Source organism: Cucurbita maxima, unplaced genomic scaffold (genome assembly GCF_002738345.1).
Source record: "Cucurbita maxima cultivar Rimu unplaced genomic scaffold, Cmax_1.0 Cma_Scf00003, whole genome shotgun sequence".
Lineage (NCBI taxonomy): Eukaryota > Viridiplantae > Streptophyta > Magnoliopsida > Cucurbitales > Cucurbitaceae > Cucurbita > Cucurbita maxima.
Window position 1 is genome coordinate 4,140,736 of NW_019272019.1, and position 6,676 is coordinate 4,147,411.

The 6,676-nt window shown below is 32.8% G+C and overlaps 1 protein-coding gene across 1 annotated transcript in view; it reads left to right on the forward strand.

Moving 5' to 3' along the window:
* The window catches only part of LOC111476756 (dehydration-responsive element-binding protein 3-like), a 1,359-nt gene extending 1,073 nt beyond the window's left edge, over window positions 1-286 (forward strand). The window contains exon 2 of the mRNA XM_023120555.1: window positions 6-286. The gene's annotated coding sequence lies outside the window, so the exon portion shown is untranslated. The remainder of the gene's footprint in view (window positions 1-5) is intronic.
* The last annotated feature ends 6,390 nt before the right edge of the window (window positions 287-6,676 follow it).

Here is a 6,676-nt window from a genome sequence, read left to right on the forward strand (position 1 = left end):
TTTTTTTTTTTTTTTTTTTTTTTTTGTAAGACCCTGTAAATGTTCTTCCATTCGGTTTCATGTTATCTTAATTAGATTGATCGATATTAAAGTTTTCCTTTTGGGTTAATTAAGAAGCCCATTTTTTGTTCTTTTTTTTGTTTCTATGTATGTTGACCAATTTGGGAGTGTGATATTTGGGTTTGGTTGGAGTGTTGTTGAAATATCTCGTGTAAATCTCTCTCTTTTCTTTCATTAATGCACTTAACTGCCATGTGGTCCTCTTCCCTCTTATTTATTGCAATTATATGCAACCATTGCAGTGCAGTTCTTGTACCACACATTTCTTCTAATTTCCTCATCCTTTTTTTTCCCTACAATTACCACACGACGACGGCGACGGCCACGGTGAATTTCGTAATCATTTTTGGGTGGATCCAAATTTGGCATATAACTGACTCAATTTGCGTGGCTCCCCAGATGTCTTGTTCTGTTTACACTTTTGTCAGGTAGCTAACCTCTAGATTCTTGCACCTTTTATTTTGTTCTTTTCTCATACCAATTAACACCAAAACACTTCTTCCCGGATCATCCTACTTTGATCTAGTACGTATCAACGTTAGTCTCATATTTAAAATCAATTTACTAGACAGAGGTTTTCAAACCTCGAGTGTTTTGTTTTCCTTACCACTCTATCTCATTGTGCCCATCGTGATGAAGAAGATTATTGGGTCACTCTCCATTCACTCCACATGCCATCTATCGATGTCAGGGTTAATCCAATTATACAGTTCAACTGCTTTAGTAATCTGGGGTGATGTGAATGATACTCATACAATGTTCCATAATTATTTAAAAGTGAAACTATTATTCTCAATAATTTTCAACTTCTACTATTTTTCGAGCAATAAATAAGAAAACCGATGGCGAGCAAGTCCACAAATGGGACACATCAAAACAGTAAACTACAATCATTTGACATTTATTTTATTTTATTTATTTATTTATTATTATTATTATTATTTTTTAACCACAGCTTGATTTCCCCTTGGTTTTGTTCGTATTTGGTTTCACTTTATTGAGGCAAACACATCAGTCCTCTGCTTAAAATAATAAAAGTTCTTGCTTTTTTTTTTTATTAAAACATTTTTTTAATCGCTCCACGTGGATTTTACAAATTAAACCATCATTTATTCATTTCTTTAGCCATAATTTATTTTTGTAATTTTTGGGATTAATGAATTTTTTTTTTTTTTTTTTGACATGAGACCTAATAATAATTGAATCGATAAGTGAATATATATTGTTTAATATTTTTCAATTAATATAATAATTATTTTTGAATACCCATTAATATGACAATCATTGACCTAATAATAAATTGTTTTATGTATTTTATTTAATGCTTATTTGTTAGGCTAGAAAAGGCATACATCGACACCGAGATCTTTATGTTTTATTTTTTAAAATTAATGTCTTATTGACATAAATATTTTTCAATAATACCCGTTAGACATAATTAAAAAAAATTATGATATATTATAATCCAGTTGAAAATTATCAAAACAATTAGTCCTATATTGAGTGATTAAGTCGAAGATCGTGAATTTGTAAGTAAGGAACACTATCTTCATTATATAAGCGTAGAGAGTCGTAGTTTTTAATTAAAATGCTCTAAAAATTTTAAATTATTAATTATCTCAATGACTTCCCTTTTAAAAAAAAAAAAAAAATCCAAAAATCATGTAGTTTTGCATTAAATCATTCAAATTATTGATCAATGGCCTAATTATTTTTTATTATGATTAATACCAACTTAAAATTAATTATTTTTTAAAAATTAAAACTATTAATTCTAAATTAATGGTATGAAAATAGAAACATACGTAACTTGGATAATTATATATCATTTTAGCACGTGTTCATATATAATTCATTAATTTATTTTCGGCTGCTGATGCACTTTTATAATTAAAAAAAGATAATTAATTATTTCCGTAATTAATTAGGTTAATTGAAGAATGATTAAGTTTAATTAATCTCTAAATTTAGAGATGTAGATTATATTAACATTTTCATCTACTTTTGACCTTTATTATTTATATTTTTATAATGTTTTATATTCTTGTTGTCCATGAACTTTTACGCACACTTGTATTATTTTAATTATTAATTACTCATATTAGTTGTACAAAATTGCATGTGGTTATAATATAAGGTGTTATTGTTATACACTTGTTCTTTCGGACTTCCCGTCAATGATTTAAAACGCGTCTGTTAGGGGAAGGTTTTCACACATTTATAAAGGGTGTTTTGTTTTCCTCCTCAACCAATGTGGGATATCACACCCTAAGAATCAACATGAGAGAGTGGTTGTCAAAGACCCAAATGACTGAACCAATGCCCTAAATCAGTTGTATAATGGTTTGTTTTCAAATCATTTTCTCGATCATGTTTTATAAAGCATTTTCTCTCAAAATATGATTCGAGACTCTACCTTACGTCGAGATTGTCCAGTCCAATTTTTTTTTTTTTGTACGGTTGACTTGTTTGTTAAATTAGAACAAGTGTCACACAATCGTTTGTTGTTCTACTGCTGAATAGAGGAGTAGTTGGGGTGATTTGATGGCACATATATCTGGTTGTGGGGGTGACATGGACTATGAGTTTAGGGACTATTTCTTGTGATATTGAGAAGGACATGTTTCAATTTCATCAAAACCCCTTTCCAATCCCATTCATTGTACCCCCAACCCCAATGCTTTCTCCTTCACAAAATTAAAATGTGACACATTATTGACATTGACACGTAGGTAGATGAGCTGGCAAAATTGGATGTTCTGGCATCATGTATTTAATATGAGTAGTATCGTCAATTGAAAAAAAGTAATTTTACAATTTTTTTTAATATAAAAAATATATATATCTCGATGAAGTTTAAGTTTCATTATTATGTGACAAAATTAATAATTAACCTATGTTTTGTTAATCTATATATTATCCTATTTTTATTAAGCATCTTCCACCTTTATTCTTTTCAACCATTTTTTCCTTTTTCAAAAAACTAAATAAATAAATCAAACAATTTCCACGCCTACCAACCTATCCTAATTACCTCTCTCATTATTACTTATTTGCGATACATTACCTTTTTTATTATATAAATAGCCGCCTTTCAGTCAGATATAATATAATGTATTTAATAAAAGGGATAAAAAATGATTTGTGATGTCCCACGTTGTTTCGAGAGGAGAACAAATCATCGTTTATAGGAGTGTCAGAAGCTTTTAAAAGCCTTGAGAAGATGCCTGAAAGAGAAAACCAAAAAAGAACAAAAAGACCCTTTTTAAAGCCTTGGGGAAGCCCAAAAGGGAAAGCTAAAAAAGAACAATGTGTCAATGAGGACGTTGGGTCTCGAAGGGGGGTTGATTGTGATGTCCCACATTGGTTGGGAGGAAAACAAACCAAGGCTGTGGAAACCTGTGTTTTAAAGCCTTGAGGAGAAGTCCAAAGGGGATAATATCTTGATCGTTACGTGATTAGATTTGAATGGATATTTGGGATCATCATAATGATTAAAATTTTATTTTAAAATCACAAAAAAAAAAAAAAAAAAAAAANATATCTTGATCGTTACGTGATTAGATTTGAATGGATATTTGGGATCATCATAATGATTAAAATTTTATTTTAAAATCACAAAAAAAAAAAAAAAGCAAAAATATAAAATATATAAAAAGAAGTACGGACGAAAAGGGGGGAAATTAAGAAGAAAGAAGTCCGTCAATTATTTGCAGAAAGGGGGCTCCACTTTCTATTATTCGGATGGTGGCCGTTGAAAATATTGTCCAATCATACCCCTTCCACTTCTCTCCATCACCCTTCATCATTCACACCCATCCCACGTATCAATTATAAAAAATAAATAATAAAATGAAAATCAACAATTTAATTTTTTAAAAATTAATTTCTGTATAATTAAATGTTTAATAAGGTTTGACAAATAATAAAAAAAAAAAAAGCAAAGCATAGGTAGATGTGTAGCATATAAAAATCATATTATACCCCAAAATTATCCGTACCTATAACCACACGTCATCCAGATTCTCACCATTTAATTAATATCTCATTCTTTGCTCTATGAAAGTTTTTAAATTTTTTTAATATGTTAAATAATTAGTAAATATAAAATTGAAAATTCCAGAATTAATTTTTATTTTAAAGCGGAAACGTCCAAATTTTGGATTTGAGAATGGGGAGGAAAAGGGTTGATTTGACGTGTGTTATAGGCAGAAAAATACAAAAAAGCTTTCTAGAGATGTGTATATGTATATATATATATTATGATTTTACAGTTGCAGGCCAAGCCCTTTTATTGGGGCCCATTTTAGGCCCAACATTATCACTTAACAGTCAGAAAACTTATATCTAGTGTCTCGTATCGACAGCCCACGCTCTGACTTATTATGCCTTTGCCAAAGCTCAGTAATTATTGACTATCATATTTCTTTTTTCAATATATTATTCCAATTTCTTATTTTTCCTTGTTATTATATTTCATCCATCTACATTTGAATGGGTAAAGTTTAATTAAATTTAGATTACTTTCATGTTTGGTGGGTCTTAAAAATTTAGAGATTAGTTTCAGGTATCTAATTAAGGGGAAGATCATCATATGTTTAAACAATTTTGGAGGGTCGTTGTTGGACAGAGAGACAAAATCCAAAAGGCAGCAAGATAGATAGAAGGAGAGCGTGGCCCAAACAATGCAGCACCTGTATTGGACCAGTGATATGCAAACGGCCCCCTATGTTAACCATTCTTCATACTCGGTGGCCTTTTGGGCCACGACCGGCCCCTCTCAGGAGCTGTTCTACCGATTCAATTGAAGGTTGAATCCCATTTTTGCCGGTTGTGTTCTTCTAACAGCTCGTATAAAAGGGTCATGTTGTGTTCTTCAAATTCTTCGAACAAGGTATTCATTTTTCTGGGTTTCTTTCTTTTGCCCCTTCTTGATGATGATACAGCTCCGTGGTGGATTGGTTTTTACCATATGTGGACGGGGAAACGATTAGATACACCAATTAGACAAGGGTTGTTGGTTTGTGTTGAGGATTGAGAGGAGGTGATAAATGGAGGATGCAGCTAAGAACATTGGCCTTCCTACTTTTGTTGTTGCTGATGCTGGACGCACACAGGTATGAGCTCTGTTCTGCACTCGGCTACTTAGATGAATTTAGATGCGTTTAAGGTTGATTAGTGCATGAGGAATGGTGGGGTAACTGGGAACGATGATGCTTGATGTTCTATATATTTGCACATGTTAGTGGTTCAGCATTGTATGATGGTGTGGCTGAAAACCCTTTGTTTGTAGTTGATGGAAAGACGTAGTTCATGCTATTTGAAGAGTAATTCTTATCCATCCTCTTTAGTTTGGTCCAAATTCATATGCATTTATCATTTTGACCAGCTTCAAGTGCCTGTGATTGAATAACTCAGGAAAAACATGTTTGTATTCATTTCACAAACTACTGGACAGGTTTATAGTATCTCCTAGTAGTAGGCTTGAACTATTACAAATAGTATTAGAGTCAAATAGTATTAGAGTCAGTCACTAAGTGGTGTGCTAACGAGGACGCTAGCCCCCTAAGAGGGTGGATTGTGAGATAAGGGTGTAAAAATCTCTCCCTAGTAGACACATTTTAAAATTGGGAGGCTGACGGAGATACGTAACAGGCTGAAACATACAATATCTATTAGCACTGGGCTTGGGCTTGGGCTTGGGCTGTTACAAGTTTCAGCTGGATCGAAGAATGTTCTTGTCATTGGACCTGGTAAGGCCTCTTTACCCCTTTGGTAGGAATCTGTGGTTGCCTGGTTGATTCTTCTCGTATCACTTGTCTCTCTTGTGTGAATATGCAGCCCATAATCATGGTTAATTTAGTATTAGTTCATATTTTAACTCTTCCCTATAGTTGTGTGCTTGGAAAATAGCACAAGACCCGATAAATGATTATTAATATTTACTAGAAAGAAAATGACAATCATAGAGATTCAAATACATAACCTTATAATCTCATACTCCGATATTATGTTAAATCGCCACTGAATCCAAAATCGATGGACTACTGGAAATTTCGCTGTTAATTCATATTCTTAAGAGCATACATGTTCCCCATCTCTCTTTTAAACAGGGCCAAAGGAGTCCAGTGATTCAGTAACTGGGCAACTCCGCCTACTCTAGTCGGGTTGGCTCGACTAACCTCAAGGTCGTTGTGTCAGGGCATGCTCTGCAATGCAAACCCAGGAGTATGATATCCTCATTCTTTACAATTTTTGTTCTAGTTTGTATGTGATGATAGAGTAAAGTGAGGGATTAAATTAATGTGTATTGAGGTATCTTTAGCACGTGAGATAGTGAGTGGGAAGAGGAGAGGGTGTCGTTGGAGTGTTCCCCATATCTCATCAACTTTCTTTGACCATGTCCCAACCATGTCCACATAATACCAATACACACTCATGTGCCCTTCCATCTTACTTTTATCCTCCCCTCATTGCTTGCTTGCTTCCAATTGTGGGTTTCTAAAACCCATTTCCTTTCCATAAATATTCTTTATAAGGTGTGGAAATCTCTCCGTAACATACACATTTCAAAAATATTGAGGGAAAACTCAAAAAAGACAATATTGCTAACGGT